We start from the raw sequence: 21607 nt of genomic DNA, 5'->3' as shown, positions 1-21607 counted from the left end.
TACTGCATTTAAAATTAGTACATATGTGTAATATTTGTTCTCAACACAATTTGTTTAACAGAATTTTATATCACTAAAATAGTATTTTTAATAACGGCGATTTTTCCATCGCCTCCGACGAAAAACTATTTGTCCTAGAAAAATAATTTAATGTACTTTAATTTTACCAGGAAACGTTTTCCCTTGAAGCAGCCGGCCGGAGTGGCCGAGAGGTTCTAGGCGCTTCAGTCTGGCACCGCGCTGCCGCTATGGTCGCAGTTTCGAATCCTGCCTCGGGCATGGATGTATGTGACGTCCTTAGGTTAGTTAGGTTTAAGTAGTTCTAAGTTCTAGGGGACTGATGACCTCAGAAGTTAAGTCCCATAGTGCTCAGAGCCATTTGAACGATTTGAACCCCAGAAGCAACAGTTTTCAAATTATTCAAGAAAAACGTTAAGATCAGATCTTTAAAACGCTCGCCCACACCCACGCTCGCACCCTACCGCTCGGTATTTATAGTACGTCGTTCATGACATTCTTTCCTACCATCGTACAAAAATTAGCAACTACACGGCTTTTCCGACCATTTTCCTTCGTTGACAACTATAACATGTGCCCGTTGTCTTCCTAATTTACCTTCGTTGACAACTATAATACACACATCAAAAAAAAGTTTTGCATCGCCCCGGTTCCCAAAACTCTCGAAGACAGACGATGTGGATATTGATCCCCGAACACAGTCCCTTTGACTGTTCAGAGATGTCACTAAACCTGTCCAAAGATGTAAACAACCACGCATGAGCAATGCCTATTAGCCGATCAGTCCCAGTCGACCAGGAAGGAGGTACACGGTTCATGTTGTCTGTTGTACAACCATGCCTCGACGGTCAATACCGCGGTGCAATCGCGCCAGCATTGCTACTTTGTACTAGGAAGGGATCTTAAGAAGAGAAGTGTCCAGCGTCTCGGAGTGAACCAAAGCGATGTTGTTCGGTCACGGAGGGCATACAGAGAGACAGAAACTGTCGACGACATGATTCGGTCAGGCCGCCCAAGGGCTACTACTGCAGTGGATGACTGCTACCTACGGATATGGTAGGCGCCGTAATGGCTGTACGATACGTGAATGCCATCCTCCGACCGATAGTGCAACCATATCGGCAGCATATTGGCGAGGCATTCGTCTTCATGGACCACAATTCGCGCCCCCATCGGGCACTTCTTGTGAATGACTTCCTTCATGATAACGACATACCTCGACTAGAGTGGCCAGCATGTTCTCCAGACATGAACCCTGTCGAACATGACTGGGATGGACTGAAAAGGGCTGTTTATGGACGACGTGACCCACCAACCCCTCTGACGGATCTACAACCACTCTGACGGATCTACGCCGAATCGCCGTTCAGGGGTGAGACATTACGGACCCACAATGCCTTCATGAACTCGTGGATAGGTGTATCAATGGAAGAGGACGTGCTACTCGGTATCAGAGGTACCGGTGTGTACAGAAATCTGGACCACCACCTCTGAAGGTCTCGCTGTGTGGTGGTAGAACATGCAATGTGTGGTTTTCATGAGCACGCAGTCTTCCCTGAACTACCGTAACTGTGTAGGAGTGGGATTCTTCAGCGGATGACGGCAAGCATTTGCATCTGTCACGGCCACACGGCAGACCCAAAGTGCCTCTCTCGGGCACACCCTAACAGTCTGTCCCCACAGAAAGTGCAGTTCTTGATGTGGGGCTCAGAATACCGGTAAGTTTGAAATGATTTTGTACTCTGACACTCGAGGGGCTGGAGATTTTATTGCAGTGGTAACTGCAGGAAGAAGTTCACCCAGAAAGTTATTAAAGAGTACGTGATAAAATTTCCATTACGTTTTTGTGTGAGTTTCCGAGGTGACGGAGAGACGGTAGTTGTAGCACGTTAATCGTTAGGCAGGAAAGTAGTTTTGGGTGGTTTTAATTTTGTTGCAATTCGTTTCTAACTTGATAATTATTTACGTTACTAAAATACCGGCTACTATTCAAGAGGCTCATTTGTGCGTAGGAGGACGCCATTTGCGCAAGGCCAGCTCTCCTGGAAGGTAGGCATGTCTGGCGATAAGAAACAGCCAGGCAACGGCGGTGTGGTAGGTTTCTGGAACACACTGAGAACGGATCACCTTTCTGCGAGCAACGTCCATTTTGGGAGGCAGCAGGAAACATACCGGCCGCGACAGTGGGCTGTCGGACTGCCATTAGCTGCCAGTGTGGTGGAGCAGCCCGCACGTAGCGGTCGCGACGTGCGTCAACTGACCGCGGAGGACCTGCCCTGCGCGGCGCCACGGCAGCTCGTGCCTGCTCACCGCGGCCTACTCCAATCGCAGTCTGACATGTTACTGTCTACACCAGTACGCTCCTCACTGCTCTTTACGAGTGAAAGAAATGCACGCTCTTCAGCGTGCTTAAGAACGCGTAAACCTTTGGAGTACAACAGTTCTGAATTATCGAGTCACTGCAGCGACTGTGGTCCGGCCTTGAGAACCTTTACCCACCCCCCACTGCTCGATTCCTGCCCGTAATTAGGACCGAGCGCTGGTTGCTTGCTGCCTGGACAGGTGTCTGCCACCTGCGTTACGAGCACCGCGCAACACAGCAAACGACACAGCTCGTACCGCTAAGGAACTATTTGTGGCGATGTATGGGCACAATACTATTACTGCATCCGTCAAGTAACAGTATTCCCTCACTTCGTCCGTGACCGCCAGTTTTGGTCTATTATCGGTAACTTGTTTTGTGTTGAGATTAAAATTCTAATGTGTATTATGGCGCGTCATTGCTAAAAACTAACAACAATAATAAACAAAAAGCGAAGTTTCGGCCGAATTGCAACGGCCTTCCTCAGGGCACGACTGCTTTCGCGTGGGGATAGGTGCTTGTATTTATTACACACTATCGATGTCTGACGTCACTGTTGTAAAACTTTTAATTGGCCCTCTGATATGATTGGCTAGTCATGACGTAAGGGAAGATGTAAGGAAAGAGGCTTTTCGTGGATGTCCATGCCGTCAGCCAGCGTTCGGCAAGTTGTGCTCCTGGTGTGCTCTACAGCTGCTTGTGCAGATACGTCCGTTGGTCGACACTATTCTCGTACGAGCCCGGACCTGCCGCACGGACTGTAGCCCACCCCAGCACGCCCCGCCCTCCTCAGCCGACGCCCACCCCACTCCGTGTTCCCCCTGAATCCGAGCACCACTGCAGAGGCTCTCCAGCGGTCCCTGTCGTTTATCGCCACTTCATGTTCTGTGCTCAAGAGGCCGTTCATTCCAGTCAACGTTTCTCCTGTTCTTCTTCGCTTCCACTGACGGTAGGAGTGTCCGTTCACCTCATTCTTACTCTGGCAGGTGCAACTTCCTGCGTCTTTCACTCGTTAGACGAAACGGTGTGAGCGACGTCGTGTGCGCAGTCACTGTTCCTGTGACTTACTATTTGTGAGGAAGGGGACTCAGTGTAGCGCAGAGACCACACAGAAACGAAAAGTGTGTCCGATTCAGAGAACGCCGCGGCGTTTACACAGAGCCTCAGAACGGCCGACAGCGGCGAGAACACGGCGGGCGCCTCTCAGCAGCAGCGGAGAACCGGCCGCGGTCACGCGCCGTCATGCCGTCATCGCAGAACCAGAAATTTCCGCCTACCGTCGGCTGCCTGCACTCCAGCCGCTGTTCGGCAGCGTATTCTCCAGCGCAGAGAGAGTCTGGACCGGCCGTTTTCAACCGAAGAGTCTGACGGCAGAGGTGCCAGTGGGACAACGGCAGTAAAGATCTCCTCATCAGTATTGTCACACCCGTACATTTTTAAACAAACGTAGTATCATCTCGTAGACGAACTGCACTGAATCCCACCTAAGTGAAGTTCTAGTACAAATGTAACTTTGTTGTCGTGAATAAATATTCTAGGTCTGGTGGTAAGACTGATTTAGAATTTGTTATAATTATCTACTACAAAACTGATGTTAACAGGCAGATGTCCGAACTGCCCCGCTCGCCAGTTTCAGCATTTTGTGTTCTATGCTACATAATTACGTCAATAACCTCTGCGAAGTAGGGATAGCGTTAGGCTGGTACTGTGCGACTTACAAGACACGTTTTTACACTGCTGCCACATTCGACAATCTCGAAAAGTGATCCTCAGATCAGCGTGCTCACGCGACAGTTACGCGGTCGAAGCAGGTACTCTAGAGATGTAAATGTATTTGCGCCTCGCAGCGAAAATTATTTCGACAGCAACAACTATGAGTGCCGTCTCCATGCGATAAACATATCTTTGTTCATAAAAAGTCACAAGGCACCTCCGAAATGGGTGTCACTGGTCAAAATTCGTCGGAGGTGTAACAAAGAGAGAAATCGTGACCGCCTCACTAGGCGTACCTCGAAATTAAAGCAAATGTTACGAACAGTTTTACTGACTGATGTACGGCTAGTTGCAATGGTACTCTCTCCCTGCAACGTCTCCACTAAGAGAGACATATTGCGCCACGCCTGAATCCAACACTGGGATGGCGTGTCGACTGCTGAGGTGTTCCGTGTCGTGCACGTCGAACACCACCTGCCACCCTGAGCACGTACGTCGTTCCCGGTCGACGTTCTCTAAGCTTACTACTCGCGTGGTCCTGCTATGCTGTGCCACACGACCACACCCTCCGGTTTCTTCACTCTGCTCCGATGTACTCGAGCTGTTACCTGTCCCGAATAGCTTCAGCTTCAGCTTCAGGGTGTACATTACTTTTGTGCCACCACTCTGGTTCCTACTTTTTGAAGTCAGGTCGTCCACCAGCGTAGGTTCTTCTTTTGCCGATTATCGGCTTCTTGCAGCAAAATACAATCAGCACACGCGACGATTGTTAAATCCTCTTCTTCCCCCGTAATACAGGCCGGTGAAATTGTAATTAAAACGCGATTCCACTTGGCCGGATCCCTCAGCTCTTCGTGACGCCAAGGCATTGCCGAGCAACGTTCCAACGAATCCAGTCCCTATCGTTCGTCGGTCTTCGTTCACCTCGTGGGTACGCACCTTAAGAGGATAAAGCGTGGAACATTTTGCACAACACTGGCTGTCGTACGCACTTGTTCAGAGCTAGACTCAAATCGCCTCTGGAAGGAGACGCGGTCCCCCAGACGTGTGCTGTGCCACCGAGCGCTCTTTGTAGGGATTTGGATCGCTTACAAATGCACGCGTCACTTCTTTCTGCTAGTAGCTTCCCTGAGAGGAATCACAGTTCAAGGCAAACAGCTATCGGCGCTAAGGTCCGCTAAGGAAAACAAGCCGCTATTGGCGGTTGTGGTACAGAAGCTCCAGGAGACCCGATCAAAGGACTGATGTGGCACGGGTTAGGGTTTCAGGAGAAACGAAGCGACGGCGAGTGTAATGAGGACTAGAGGGCACAAAACGACTCGTGTTTAACATCGAAACAGGGAACGTAGTGCTGCAACAAGCGAAACACTGATCCTGCTACTGGGCGAGGAAGATAAAACGTCTGAACTGGAAAAGGCGAATCAAGTTGTCTCCAACAAAAGACCTGTATCGACACCACATCCTGATCGGGACATGAGGAACAAGTCTCTGAACCTATAATTTTATACCTGAACCCAAACAACAAAGTGCTTGACTGTGGATCACAGCTGAGCAAGGAAGACGGCGACGTTGTCGGTTCACCACTACCCACCGCGCACATACTGGAGCATCAGTACAGAACGATATGGCGACAACTTGTACAACACAGTGACCACGCTCGTTTCTCGAGCGCTTGTTGCTACGGCAGCCGCTCTGTAAAGAAGGATCTGTCGATTGGTATGTTATTCTGATCCGAATATAGAGCACGGCGCTGTGTGGAAGTGAAAAGTGGAGCATCAAAAACCAGACACAAAGAAAGCAGTACCATTAGACAAGAGAGTAGCCACGTAATAGGGGTGCGAGGACAATTTTTAAAATGTGTGAAATCTTATGGGACTTAACTGCTAAGGTCATCAGTCCCTAAGCTTACACACTACTTAACCTAAATTATCCTAAGGACACACACACACACACACACACACACACACACACACACACACACACACACACACACACACCTATGCCCGAGGGAGGACTCGAACATCCGCCGGGACCAGCAGCACAGTTCATGACTGCAGCGCCCTAGGCCGCTCTGCTAATCCCGCGTGGGAAACCTGCACCCACACCTCCCTCTTATTCTCCCCCACTCCCTTCGTAGATAGAAGCACAGTTTGGATATAGAATTAACTGATTAATTAAATCAATCAATTAATTAATTAATTAACCCTTCCTGCTCTAGGATACACCTCGCCCTTCCCCATCTGGAAACTGATAGCAAAAAGACTCAGTTGATTGGCTATTTGGTAGGGAATCGATTACAGTGTTTGGAATGCTGTTTAAACAGCGAGCGAGGTGGCGCAGTGGTTAAACATTGGACTCGCATTCGGGAGGGCGACGGTTCAATCCCGCGTCCGGCCATCCTGATTTAGGTTTTCCGTGATTTCCCTAAATCGCTCCAGGCAAATGCAGGAATGGTTCCTTTCTAAGGGCACGGCCGACTTCCTTCCCCGTCCTTCCCTAATCCGATGAGACCGATGACCTCGCTGTCTGGTCTCCTTCCCCAAAACAACCCAACTGTTTAAACAATTTCTGGTAGACAAGGGACTGTGTGGAATATTGTTTTTTTAAACAACTTATGGTATACAAGGCAGTATCTGATAGATAGTTTATTTACTTACTTACAGAACTTGTCGGGACACTGACTGCAGTGTATGGGGTAGTGTTTATTTAGAAGTTCTGAGGATGACAAGGCAGTATGGAATATTTAAACATTTGCAGCACTTTATCTCAATCGTGCAAGGAATACCGCCAACACAAGTCATCGCACGCAATGACGCTGCTGGAGATCTTTCGGCCACACAGCTCGCGCCGTCCGCCACCCCGCACACACGGCACACCTCTGACGTCTGACCCCTGCGTGACGTCCTGCCGCGAGCCGCTGCCAGCCCTGCACGCGCCATCCCTCTCGGTCGGATCGAACTGCAAACAAAGCAGCGGTCACCTTGTAAACCCCCAGCTGCGAATGCCTTGGAAATATGGAAATATTCCCTCACTCTATCAGACTGATTGACTAATTAAATAAATCGATACATCTTGAGTGGGGCAGTTTTTTTTCCTAGCATCCTATTCATGGATACTAGGATTGAAATATTTGGAGGTATTCGATCGTGCAGCCACCCCGTTTCCAAACCCCACCGAATCTCCCCCCACCCCCCACTTACCTCCTACTGGTGGATACTGATACAGTTAAGTCATTTTGTAGCAAGTCCATTACGTTGGAGGTAGCTGAAAATTTCAAATGCTGCACAGATACGTGCTGGCAGTACAACTATCAGAAACAATAAATTGATCTGTCGGAAATTTGATGTTCCGATAGGGTTTTTACAGCACTACATAACGCTTAAGTTGGTCTCTCAGTTACACCAGGACTAAGAATGAGCAGGAGAAGAAGAAGAAGGAGGAGGAGGAGGAAGGGTCTACTGGGTGATAGGATAGAGCCAACACCACCAACAACAAATATCTCTGCAAGAGTGTGTTCACTCTGATCTACTGAGGAGCACTGAACACGACACACTTCAACAACGATCCAATCCACTGTAGTAGTAGTAGTAGTCATGGCTAGATATCGGAGATCGCTATCATTTGGGAATTGGACATCGCGGTTGCATTATTAAAGCACTATACACTTCCTAACTTGATTCTCTCCGCTACATTTGGGGGGAGGGGGGGGGGAGGTAGAGCCTGGACAGTAACAACAACAACAAACGCCACTACGAGACAGAGCGCACTGCAATGTACTGAGAACCACTGAACCACCATTATAGTAGTTGTTACTGCAACCAACTTACAGGTTTTCATATAGCGTCCTTAGCTGAAGAGCACTGCATTACCAGCTGTGGGACTGCAATATACAACTACAGAATGCATCGTGTGTCTGACCCAGTGCAAGACCGTTTAGATGTTTCAAACCCTAACTTTCAGTATTTACAATGTGCTCCTCTGTTCTCTCCGACCCTGCAATGTCAGTTAGCAAATACTCGTACCTTACAGAACAGCTGCTATATGGTTTTTTTAACAACATTCTACCGTGTTTCTGTTGAAGTAATTGTGATACGTCCTAGCTGACTGCTGTCTTTGATGCTTCCCTGGAAAAGACAACCATCTGCGTATAAGCTGACGTGGATCTGCGTTGAAGGATGACAGTAGGAGTGACAGGTTGACAACAGTTGTAACAGAGTATGATTTAATGATAGACTGATGATGCATTCTAGAAAGGGGAAATGTTGCTTCAGGTATTTATCACGCATTTAACCATTTTTTCTGTTGTTCTCTCAGCGTGTCAGGTGTGTGGTATAACTTGCTATTCACCTGTATACAACTGCGTGTTCTGTGTGTGATTTAGAGTGCTCTCTACCTGCAATCGTTAACAGCAAACATCTCTCTAACACAATGATGACTTGCAACGCATGTGGGATGAATCATGTCCATCGAAGGAAAACCTATTTCAACACCCTTCTCTGGGTGAACGAAGATGTATATGTAGTACTCCATTTCTCGAACACACCTTCTACGTAAATCGAGGTACAAAGCGACTGCAACTATACTTTTCATGGTCGTGCTATTCAAAACGCATGCTTGTGAATCATAGGGCGGAGAGCAGGTCCTAGGATTTCTTAGTAGTGAGCTGTATAAAATGCGCAAATATTTTCCTGGAAAACTGAACAGCACGTGGGTATGTCAGCAATCTGACCATATACATATGGAAAACTGTGAAAAAAATACGGAAAATGATATAAAATCGGTAAATTGGTGGAAAATAAGCCATAATCACGAAACATTTTTGTGAAACATGTAAAAAGTGAGGGAAATATGATGAAACATGTAAAACCGCGAAAAGCTAGTGAATGATGGAAACTGACTGAGAATACATAAAATCAGAGAAAAATACCATGAAATGAGTACTGAGGAAAATCAATGAAATTGTGTTTTCTGGAGGAGGAAAGTAGATTGATGCTACATATACACACCTTAATAATGGGAAGAGGAGGCATTCTAGAAACGTGGCGTCAATGTGAAACGGTAATATTATGCCGCACTTCACCAATACAACCTAACACCGGACCACGGCTTCAGTGAACAAGAGGGTTATCAGGGCCGGTGATAAGACTGTTACATCTCCTCTGGCTACTGATCATGTGTGTGTGTGTGTCTCATTGTAAGATGTCACTGATTCTTTCTACGCGTTTTCAGCTACTCTTTATCATTTTACCTGACTGTTGTGAGCTTATCATAACGTCAGAACCATAACCAGGGTTGGAGTTCGTAAGCAGCAGGCGTCATACAGCTCCAGAAAAACATATGTAGAGTTTGCATTACAAAGAATTGATGTTTCCTTTGATGTGCAAGGCAGTTGCTTTATCACACTCCAGTTCGTCACCACAGTCTGTCGTTGAGAAACTTGCAGGGAGAATGTATGTCATGTGCTGGAAATATATTTGTTATATTGGAATATTAACAGTGTTGCATTCCACATGACTAATTGGTCAGAAACCGCACAGCTCCAGCATTATAGCCTGTTTATGTGGTGAACTGTTTAGCGTTTGGAATCCGTTTATGCTCCACGATCATTTCTCTCATTCTCATATCTGCTCGATATGGACACCAAACACCGGAACAATACTTCAGAATTAATAGCGCAGTTGGATTTATGTAAAATATTTCAAACTCTCTCCGTCTGCAGCTCCATCATGCGTAAAGCACGTGTTTCTTCTTAATCATCACACGACTCATATCTACTATACACAGGTAAGAGGTGCCACCATATTCAGAAAGTGCACATCTGGAGAGATGATGTCCACTTGGATGCCGTCAGTAAGATTGGTTTGGAACCGTCTTGAGTAAACAGCAGGGGTTAATTAATTGATTGATTTACTTAATCGGTTAATTTGATATCTAAATAATGCTTGTATCTATGAGGGGAGGTGGTCACAGAGAGGTGGGGGATTGTAAAGGGGGTAGGGTGTCGGGAGAGTTTTCTCAGAAAGATGGATCATCCCCAGGGGGCCATAAACCTCTTAGCAGAACATCAGGTTAAGGACCTGTCAATCAAAAGAGAACAAACAGTTTGCCCCTGAATTTACTCAACCCACAAACTGTGCTCACACCCCTCGTACCCCACTACTCGTGTGGAGATGCTGTCGAAGATTATTATTAATTGAGTGGAAGGTAAATTACGAAGTGATCTACCACGTAACTAGGAACATTGAGTGAGGAAAGAATTGTGAGGAAAACATGCGACTTTTCTGTGATGTATCATACTGACATGTAGAAGCTTCAACAGCTGTGCACTCCAGTCCCATACAAAGGAAGAGTGTTTTATCGCGTAATAGTCGTGTTTCCGATCACTAATTAATACAGTATACTTCATTTCGAATCCAATGATAGTAATTAAGAGACTATAGCAGGTTAACAGGTTAGTAAATTTGATCGGCATATTTATACAGTCCTGTGGACCCAGTGATGTAATTCCCAGGTCACTGACCATAGGATGGTGGGGGCGAGTCGCATTTAACATCCTTCGATCAGTTATATTCAGAAAGCCGTAAGGCGGCGTAAATCGGTAGCGTCAGGAGCTGCTGCGTGCAAGTTTACGCTTTTCTTCCAGCGGTCGTTTTTCCTGGCGACGCGACAGCTTAGCTGACTTGGAACCCGTCTTCACTGCCAACAGCGGGTAAACTCTGCTTATATAGACACCTGTCAGGTCAGCAGTAACGACACGGCATAGGAGCAGTGGGCGTTGTTGACGAGCCAATTGATGATGAGCAAGCCGTTCCAGATGCTGATTTTTGTGATTTCGGCTTAGAGGACGCGGTGCCTCTCTCTCTCTCTCTCTCTCTCTCTCTCTCTCTCTCTCTCTCTCTCTGTCTCTCTCGCCTCGTCAGCTGCCGGTACAGCGCACCCAACGGTGCTGGCGGAGTTCTGGGAGATGACGCCTTTTCCCGCTTTGCGACCGTATCCTAACTTCTCCTCGCCAGCTACGCTCTGTCTCGGTTATTTGCTAGTCCCAACAGTTTATCTCGTTTCAGTGGATACCACTCACTGGGAGCTGGACGCTCTAGCATTCTTTACTTTATTGTGATTCCATGTTGTTAACTTCTAGTACAAAATGAACAGCATACTGACGAGTAATCCAGAATTGTGGGTTGCTTTCGTTTCGTAGTGTAACTAGGCTACCTCGCATTCAATCTGTGTTTCACGCTCCATATACCTTCACTGCTTTAAATGGCTGTCTCTTATCTGTTTGTAGTTTCCCCACGCCATGACTTTCCTTAGCATCACTTACTCTGATAAGAGAAACATCTGTAGTACGGAAAGTGGCCCGACGTCTAAGCCGTCAGCGGATGGAAGATTTGCACTCAGGAATTCTTTTATCTGCTATCTCAGGAATTCTGCTAACAGGGAAACTGCAACAGTCAAGACAGCTAATTATGCCTTCAATCTGCATCTCTTCACAATAACTCAGTGCTACAACCAAAAGAAGAGGCAGTTTAGTGGCACGTGTGCTAGGCCGTCCAGGAGGAGCGGTAGTGGGGGGAATACGAGAAAAAAACTGTAGAGGGTGTTTGGTATAGACGGAAAGATTAGCAGATTCACCACTCACTATTCATGTAACGAACTCCTTCCAGAAAAAAACAACAACCGAGAAGTGAAACCCTTTTAGTTGTGAAGAAAAGTGGGTGGGTTGGGTTAATTTATAAATTATCTCGTTGCCGGTATTAGCTCCGAGAAGTCTGAACGTCCGACTTGATAATTCTTCTCATGTCTGTAGAACAATTCAATTTTTACCAAAACAAGGACTCATCAATTCTCATTTTAAGTAAGGCTTTTATTATGGGTTGAATTACAAAACGTGATCCGAGTTTAATCAACTACGTACACCTAGTTTTTAACGAACTCCGAGACAGTCGAAGAAAAAACATCAGTATTTACGTCATCGTCATAATCTTTTGCTCCTCCGATTACTTTGCACAGCAAGATGCCAATTGCATTAATGTTTTTGGTACTGCACGCAGCTCGTGCAGAATATCTCAGACTAAATAATACAACATATCAAACAAGTCTTGCTCCTTAGTAAACCCTCTTACGTAATACTTTAACTTCTGGACGACTGTTCCAGATAAACGAAAAGATCTGCTAATAAGGCTTGTTCATTTATAATTTTAAAAAATGGTACGGGATTTCACCCTCAATCAACGAAACGTATCCTCGCAACAGCCACCATTACCGAGTGCTGGCTTTGAAAACTTGTTGCGCCTTCGAGGAGAGTTGTGATGTTATTCGACGGAGTGATTACACATCGTGAAGATATACTCTCATTTCGTCTTTCCACAAACTGCGACATAATAGCGTGTACAAAAAGTGAACCAATACTGTAAAATTCTTTTTATTGCAGTCTCTGATCACAAATGCATTCTTTAGACGATGACCGGTTTCAGCCTGTAATGACCATCTTCAGATCTAAAATATATAAATATATACACCTAGTGAGCAGTGTGTCTTTCAACATAAAACAGCAATATGTATCACAATATACTGTCATACACCATTACGGATAAAATATGGTATAACGTACTTTTTTTTTTTTTTTTACACCATGTCCTAGAGTGATACGGCCATAATGGCATCGTCAAAAGATATAAATATAATCAGCATAGCATCGTCACATAGATTTAAAATATGGTGTAGAATAGGCCACATCGTCCACATAGTGATAATTGCCAACTAGCTACTGAGGTACAGTAGCATCCAGAAACTTGTTTGCCTACACCCTCGCTAGATGTCGCTACTGTGGGCTTGCTTATATGTAGTCATCATTACCGCAAAAACATAATCTGATAAAAGCACATTAGATAAAATGCATTTAGCAGACTTACTAAATTTGATGACTATCAGAGAAACCTATAAATTACTTATGAAAGATAAAATGTCTATATGACAGCTGAAAAAGAGAGAGATCAATGATCAGCGCCGTCGGCCGCTAGGATCTTTCTTCTTTTGTCCCATGAACGCAAGAAACTACTTTTAATGAAACTCAAAATCTTTGAGCAACTCAAGGCAGAGTTGAACTTTCCTCTCCAAATCGCGTGCCAACAACCGACGTGCACCGAGTTGGAAGGTACACGCTACATCTGGGCGGCTGCTTCAAATTAAATCGCGGGAGTGCTACTCAATACGTATAGTGGCTCGCGACGGAAAGGATGGCGTGGCGTGCCGCATCAAACCACTCGCAAGAGTGAAGACGAGTAAAAACCTGGAATGAGATAACTGGCTGACACTACGCGAGCGACACTCAGGCATCTGGTATAAGAACAACATGAGACTGGTGGAGGGGGGGGGGATCAGTTTCAGGAGACGGTTTTGCACGTAACAGATGGAGACGACGTACACCTTGAGCCAGGATGCAGCTCTGCTCACAGAGATGGGATGGACGGAGGGACCACCTGGCCTCCTTTCCCTGCCTACGCGCCCGCTGGTGCACGCACGCGGCCGAGCCATTGTCCGGCGCCGGCTTTGTGCGGTCGTCGGCCGCGCCATTAATTTGACAACCGGCGGTGGAACAATGCGCTCTGATGAGGCCGCCGAGCGTGAAACCTGGCCGGCGGTTATCGCGGCTGCACGCGCGCGAGAGGACCGGAAACACCAACCGGCCGTTAGCCGGGGACAATGCGGGAAAATCAGCTGGCACCAAATGGGGGCACCTCGTCTGCGCGGACGAGCTGGGGGCATTCACAGAGTTTCTGGTCTGGGATGTTCTATGTTATTATAAAGCAGCGAGAAAACGGGGAGAGGACGTCGATAATATTTAAGTGTTGTGGACAAAAATTATTGATGTGTACTGCACTGACGCATCGAGAAGTGATGACGAAATTGTAACAACAGGAGAAGAAGCAGAATTAATGGAAACGACAAGAATGAGGAAAACATGCTCACTGGGCGGGAGATTACAAAGAGTCATCGAAAGGAAGATTTCAGGGATGAGAGGGAGAGAATGCCGGATTCCACAAAATGTGGAGCATGTGAGCAGCAGAGTAAGGGAGCGGAGCGGAGCAGGGGAAGGGTGGAGTGGGAGCTGTAGAGTGGCAAGAAATAAACCACAGGAGAAATGTGGAGCCACGAAAACAATACAAATAAATACATGGCGCACTGCTGCCATTCCAACTCAGATTCCAGTTCACGCCGCTTTGCAGTTTTTGTGTCAATCACGTTGCCTGCTGACTCATGGGACAGAGCCTTGCACCGCAGGAAAAGTCGGGGTGTTTACTGCGAACTCGGCCCGGGACTTTCATACAGCATACACGAAGGTACTCACTACACCAAGCAGGCGGTTCTGTTTATTATTATTATTATTATTATTATTATTATTATTATTATTATTATTATTATTATTTTCTTCTTTCCTTTCTCAGACGTTACGTCTGGTTGAAAATGGAAAGTGACGCGGACCTTGATCAAGCGTGACTTCCTCTTAACTGTACGGCATGTGTTACATTGCATTTAGGAACTTTCGGGTAATTGAACATGTATCAATAACTACAAATTTCTGTAGTTGTATATATACGTTTGGATGTAGCTGTATTGCGTTGATGTACTGGTGGATATTGTGTGGTATGACTCCTGTAGTTGACAGTATAATTGGTACAATGTCAACTTTATCCTGATGCCACATATCCCTGACTTCCTCAGCCAGTTGGATGTATTTTTCAATTTCTTCTCCTGTCTTCTTCTGTATATTTGTTGTATTGGGTATGGATATTTCGATTAGTTGTGTTAATTTCTTCTTTTTATTGGCGAGTATGAGGTCAGGATTGTTATGTGGTATTGTTTTATCTGTTGTAATGGTTCTGTTCCAGTATAATTTGTATTCATCATTCTCCAGTACATTTTGGGGTGCATACTTGTATGTGGGAACGTGTTGTTTTATTAGTTTATGTTGTATGGCAAGTTGTTGTTGTCTTATTTTTGCTACACTGTCATGTCTTCTGGGGTATTCTGTATTTGCTAGTATTGTACATCCGCTTGTGATGTGATCTACTGTTTCTATTTGTTGTTTGCAAAGTCTGCATTTATCTGTTGTGGTATTGGGATCTTTAATAATATGCTTGCTGTAATATCTGGTGTTTATTGTTTGATCCTGTATTGCAATCATGAATCCTTCCGTCTCACTGTATATATTGCCTTTTCTTAGCCATGTGTTGGATGCGTCTTGATCGATCTATGGCTGTGTTAGATGATACGGGTGCTGGCCATGTAGTGTTTTCTTTTTCTAATTTACTTTCTTCGTATCTGTTGATGTTATGTGATCTAAAGGGTTGTAGAAGTGGTTATGAAATTGCAGTGGTGTAGCCGATGTATTTATATGAGTGATTGCTTTGTGTATTTTGCTAGTTTCTGCTCGTTTTTGAAAGAATTTTCTTAAATTGTCTACCTGTCCATAATGTAGGTTTCTTATGTTGATAAATCCCCTTCCTCCTTTCTTTCTGCTTAATGTGAATCTTTCTGTTGCTGAATGTATGTGATGTATTCTATATTTGTGGCATTGTGATCGTGTAAGTGTATTCAGTGTTTCTAGGTCTGTGTTACTCCATTTCACTACTGCAAATGAATAGGTCAATATTAGTATAGCATAAGTATTTATAGCTTTTGTCTTTTTTCTTGGTGTCAATTCGGTTTTCAGTATTTTTGTTAGTCTTTTTTCTTTTAGTTATTCTTTAATATTTGCATTATCTATTCCAATTTTTTGTCTGTATCCTAAATATTTATAGGCATCTGTTTTTTCCATCGCTTCTGTGCAGTTGCTGTGGTTATCCAATCTGTAATCTTCTTGTTTAGTGTGTTTTCCCTTGACTATGCTATTTTTCTTACATTTGTCTATTCCAAAAGCCATATTTATATCATTGCTGAATACTTCTGCTATCTTTAGTAATTGGTTGATTTGTTACTGCCAGTAGTTTTAGATTATCCATGTATAGCAAATGTGTGATTTTGTGTGGGCATGTTCCAGTAATATTATATCCATAATTTGTAATATTTAGCATGTTGGATAGTGGGTTCAGAGCAAGGCAGAACCAGAAAGGACTTAAAGAGTCTGCTTGGTATATTGCACGCTTAATTAAATAATAGTGATAATTATTAATAATTTATTTACTATCGCCGCCAACGACCGACATCGACAGCGGCTAAGGCTGCGGTCACAGTGTCATCGATATCGCTGGGTTCCGGCGACGACTGACATCGGCCGAACATGGCCGATCTTTCCAAAGCGGTACTAAGTGCGCGGTCGCCCAAACGCACAAACTTCGGACGGCAATCGGTGAAAGTCAAAACAGTTTGTTTTCTACGGTCAAATCGACCGCTGTTCTCACACACGAAATACGAACTGTGAGGAACTGATAAGTTTAGTCCATAGGAGGCAGAGTTTGTGGCATCCGAAGGATGAAAAATATTACAGCTGCGATGTAGTTCAGGATCAGTGGACTGAAATCGAGGTTTACTGGAAACCATAAGTAGACAGAATCCTTGTCGGAAATTTTAGGCGTAAATTATAACTTCAAAAAATAGAGTGTTCGAGTGTGAATGCTTATAGTTATTGTACTGGATATTTTGTGTATTGTCGCAGGTGACCATCATCCGTCTACAGATTATCATCAGTGCTTACTGGTTTTTTTGTGACAGCAGTGTGGTGATTCAGTCGTACGAAGTGTGTAGTAATATTCGTAGAACTTGTCTGATTGCTGCATAACTGAGGGCTGTGTGCACAGTACGGCACTCGCCGCATTCTTTTCGAGAGACACCACATGCACTTGGCGCCGTAAGAGCAACAGCCGCAATGCAACAGCCGCCTCTACGTAAAGGCGCGTCGTAGTAATCCATCACAACCCAGGAGGTTAAAATCTAACCTAATCCACACACAGAACAGAGTCCAACCTAACCTGAACCGTCCTAACCTCCCTGATGCCACCAAAAACTGGAGGAGGGGATCAGACGTACTGTGACACAGAGTAACATACACTCCTGGAAATTGAAATAAGAACACCGTGAATTCATTGTCCCAGGAAGGGGAAACTTTATTGACACATTCCTGGGGTCAGATACATTACATGATCACACTGACAGAACCACAGGCACATAGACACAGGCAACAGAGCATGCACAATGTCGGCACTAGTACAGTGTATATATACCTTTCGCAGCAATGCAGGCTGCTATTCTCCCATGGAGACGATCGTAGAGATGCTGGATGTAGTCCTGTGGAACGGCTTGCCATGCCATTTCCACCTGGCGCCACAGTTGGACCATCGTTCGTGCTGGACACGCAGACCGCGTGAGACGACGCTTCATCCAGTCCCAAACATGCTCAATGGCGGACAGATCCGGAGATCTTGCTGGCCACGGTAGCTGACTTACACCTTCTAGAGCACGTTGGGTGGCACGGGATACATGCGGACGTGCATTGTCCTGTTGGAACAGCAAGTTCCCTTGCCGGTCTAGGAATGGTAGAACGATGGGTTCGATGACGGTTTGGATGTACCGTGCACTATTCAGTGTCCCCTCGAAGATCACCAGAGGTGTACGGCCAGTGTAGGAGATCGCTCCCCACACCATGATGCCGGGTGTTGGCCCTGTGTGCCTCGGCCGTATGCAGTCCTGATTGTGGCGCTCACCTGCACGGGGCCAAACACGCATACGACCATCATTGGCACCAAGGCAGAAGCGACTCTCATCGCTGAAGACGACATGTCTCCAATCGTCCCTCCATTCACGCCTGTCGCGACACCACTGGAGGCGGGCTGCACGATGTTGGGGCGTGAGCGGAAGACGGCCTAACGGTGTGCGGGACCGTAGCCCAGCTTCATGGAGACGGTTGCGAATGGTCCTCGCCGATACCCCAGGAGCAACAGTGTCCCTAATTTGCTGGGAAGTGGCGGTGCGGTCCCCTACGGCACTGCGTAGGATCCTACGGTCTTGGCGTGCATCCGTGCGTCGCTGCGGTCCGGTCCCATGTCGACGGGCACGTGCACCTTCCGCCGACCACTGGCGACAACATCGATGTACTGTGGAGACCTCACGCCCCACGTGTTGAGCAATCCGGCGGTACGTCCACCCGGCCTCCCGCATGCCCACTATAAGCCCTCGCTCAAAGTCCGTCAACTGCACATACGGTTCACGTCCACGCTGTCGCGGCATGCTACCAGTGTTAAAGACTGCGATGGAGCTCCGTATGCCACGGCAAACTGGCTGACACTGACGGCGGCGGTGGCGGTGCACAAATGCTGCGCAGCTAGCGCCATTCGACGGCCAACACCGCGGTTCCTGGTGTGTCCGCTGTGCCGTGTGTGTGATCATTGCTTGTACAGCCCTCTCGCAGTGTCCGGAGCAAGTATGGTGGGTCCGACACACCGGTGTCAATGTGTTCTTTTTTCCATTTCCAGGAGTGTATTTGTCTGTGACTGTGAGCAAGGTGTTATTCCCTGGCGACGGCTTCTAACGACCTCGTCGGTGCCCATGTGAGTGCAGGTTAAGAGTCGGCTACAGGGGCACGGGTGTCGCGTGACGTTGGCCGACCCGCTGGCTGCCGTGTTCGAGTCCAGTACAGTTCTTTGCACGATGAGCTGTCAGTCGAGCCGTTCTGTCTATTCGATTTAGAGGCTGTATGTACCCGGACTTCCTCGTTCTCGTATTTTATTTTCATTCTGTGTTCTGCCCGCGTTGAAGATAGCTGTGTTTGTGGATTACGCATTAGTGTCCGGATCGCAGAGGAAAAGTTTCTACTCTACCGTACTGTGCGTTTGCCCGAACACACTTCCTCCTACGCTACCGTAGCATGGCTGGCCTATCACTTCCTTCACTATCGGACGTAATTAAAGCTCCGTTAATTCACTGTCTTCATTCCAACAAATACAATATGTCGAGACAAGTACTTTCCGTGCTTATACACTTTTAGTGTTATTTCACCACCACAAAGTCCGCCCCCGGTAGCTGAGTGGTCAGCGTGACAAACTGTCAATCCTAAGGGCCCGGGTTCGATTCCCGTCTGGGTCGGAGATTTTCTCTGCTCAGGGACTGGGTGTTGTGTTGTCCTAATCATCATCATTTCATCCCCATCGATGCGCAAGTGGCGTAAAATCGAAAGACTTGCACCAGGCGAGCGGTCTACCCGAGGGGAGGCCCTCGTCACACGACATTTCATTTTCATTTACCACCACAAACGGAAGAGCTCTCACAACACGAACAAAAATCAGACACGAGTTTTTACCATCAACTATACATTTCTGCCAAAAATCTGTTAGCTTTGTTTTCACACTTCTTAAAGACTTCTCTCGGTTTCGCGATTCCTCTTCTGAAAAACAGCCACAGTGTGTGTTCGCTGCTCTAAGCGAGAACACTAATCACGGTTCTTCTCGAGCAATTACACGCCAAGTAAACAAAGACCTCCGAGCACACAACACTACACAGACCAAGGCGACGAAAACCACAGCACTTAAAGTAAACAGTTAGGTGACAAAAGTAATGGGACAGCCGTATGCACACACACAGGTGGCGGCAATGTCGTGTGCTCAAGCCGTGAGAGTGCAGTGCACTGGCGGAGCTGTCGTTCGTTCTCAACTGACTGACACGTACTCACCTGGTTTGTATGAAAAGATTTCCGGCGTGATCGTGGCCGCAATACGGGAATTAATAGACTTTCAACGCGGAATGGTAACTGAGCTGGCAGCACGGAACATTGCAATTGGGAAATCGTTAGGGAATTCAATATTGCGAGATCGGCAGCGGCAAGAGTGTGCGGAGAACAGCAGAGCAGCACACTGGTCGGTGCAACACTGCGCGAAACAACCTCAGAAATCGATGTGGGCCGTACGACGAATGTATCCGTTACGAGCGCGCGTCGAAATCTGGCGTTATAGCGCTACGGAAGCAGGGGACCGACGCGAGCGGCTTCGCTAACAGCACGACATCTCCCGCAGCGCCTCTCCTGGGCTCGTGACCATATCGGTTGGATCCTAGACGACTGGAAAACCGTGCCCTGGTCAGATGCGTGCCGACTTCAGGTGGTAAGATGTGACGGTAGGGTTAGGGGTTGTCAACGATGCACTGCGCCAGCTCGCGGTGGTTCCACAACAGTGTGGGCCGCGCTTACGTGGAATGGACTGGCTCGTCTAGTCCAGCCATACAGATCACTGACTGGAAATGGTTGTGTTCGGCAACTTGGATACCACTTGCTGCCATTCACGAACTTCACGCTCCCAAACAACGATGTCGTGTCACAGTCCCACAATTGGTTTGAAGAACATTCTGGGCAATTTGAGCGATTGATTTGGTCATCCAGATGGCCGGAAATTAATCCCATCGAACACATACGGGATATAATCGACAGGCCATTTCGTGCATAAACTCTTGCCCCGGCAACGCTTTCGACATTGTGGACGGCGTTAGAGGCAGCGCGGCTCTGTGTTTCTGCAGGGGAATTCCAACGACTTGTGGAGTCCTCGCCACGCCCAGTTACTGCACTACAGCAGGGCAAGAGGAGATCCGTCATCCCGCGACATTTGTTACCTCAGTGTGTGTCGGCCAGACGAGGCACTGGCCGTGTCCAGCAGGCAAGCTGCTCCCTCGGCGGCCGACACACTCCACCTGTCCGATTCACGGAACCTGCGCTGTCGCGGTTACCCAGACACACCGCCCACTGCTGCCGGAGTCGCGCTGTTACATCCCCGGCCACAGAGCTAACAGAACGTCAATCTCACGGACTATCGAAGCGGCTCCGAAAACGAAAGGACGTCAGCGAATGTGGCGGGAGCCACGTCTCACTCTGCTTCGAACAGTGGCTCGAGAGCAAAAGTACCTGGGGGTGTGGCTGGAGTCTCGGCAGCGAGCACGCCTAACAGCGCAACTCGCAACGCCTGGAGAAGACTGCCGGTGGAGATAAACACGCTGCGTCTGCTGCCTTCGTCTTGCCTTTAACCTCTGCTGGGGACACTTCCGATGACGTCTCAGAATGTTTGTGCAGGGATGGGAGCCCGTACTTCCTCGAGCGCGGGAACCGGAAACGGTGGTGATGTTGCAGGCTGGCGTCTGGTGTTCCGCTGGCTTCAGGTCGCTATTCTGGACAGGCCAGTCTGCTACGGTGGTGTTATTGTCCACACACCACTGCCTCACACGCGCTTCTTCATGACGAGCTGCACTGTCATACTAATACGGTCATAGCCTCTGAACTTTAATACTGCAAAATGTGTTCATATCCTTCCGAATTCCTCGTCCTCTTAAGCGCAATAAGAGGAGACCACTGTAACCGGGAAAGACAGTCCCACAAAGTAACACCACCTCTGCCGTACTTCACCGCTGGCATTACAAATGATATCAGTTATGGTTCTCCAGTCAAGCCCCAATACCGGGTTTTCAGTAGCGTCGCTCTATGCTCCACCTCAGCCACCGGCTTGCCAGGAGTCGCTGCGACTTTCTGCCGCGTTCTTTCTGGCC

General features: G+C 47.1%; 1 protein-coding gene across 5 annotated transcripts in view; it reads right to left on the bottom strand.

Moving 5' to 3' along the window:
• Positions 1 to 21607, bottom strand: part of LOC126291845 (alpha-(1,6)-fucosyltransferase-like) — a 367775-nt gene that overhangs the window by 197583 nt on the left and 148585 nt on the right. The gene's annotated exons all lie outside the window — the stretch shown is intronic.

The sequence above is a fragment of the Schistocerca gregaria genome, chromosome 9 (genome assembly GCF_023897955.1).
Source record: "Schistocerca gregaria isolate iqSchGreg1 chromosome 9, iqSchGreg1.2, whole genome shotgun sequence".
Classification (NCBI taxonomy): Eukaryota; Metazoa; Arthropoda; class Insecta; order Orthoptera; family Acrididae; genus Schistocerca; species Schistocerca gregaria.
The sequence above is the reverse complement of the archived record's forward strand: the minus strand, read 5'-3'. Positions and strand labels throughout refer to the sequence as shown.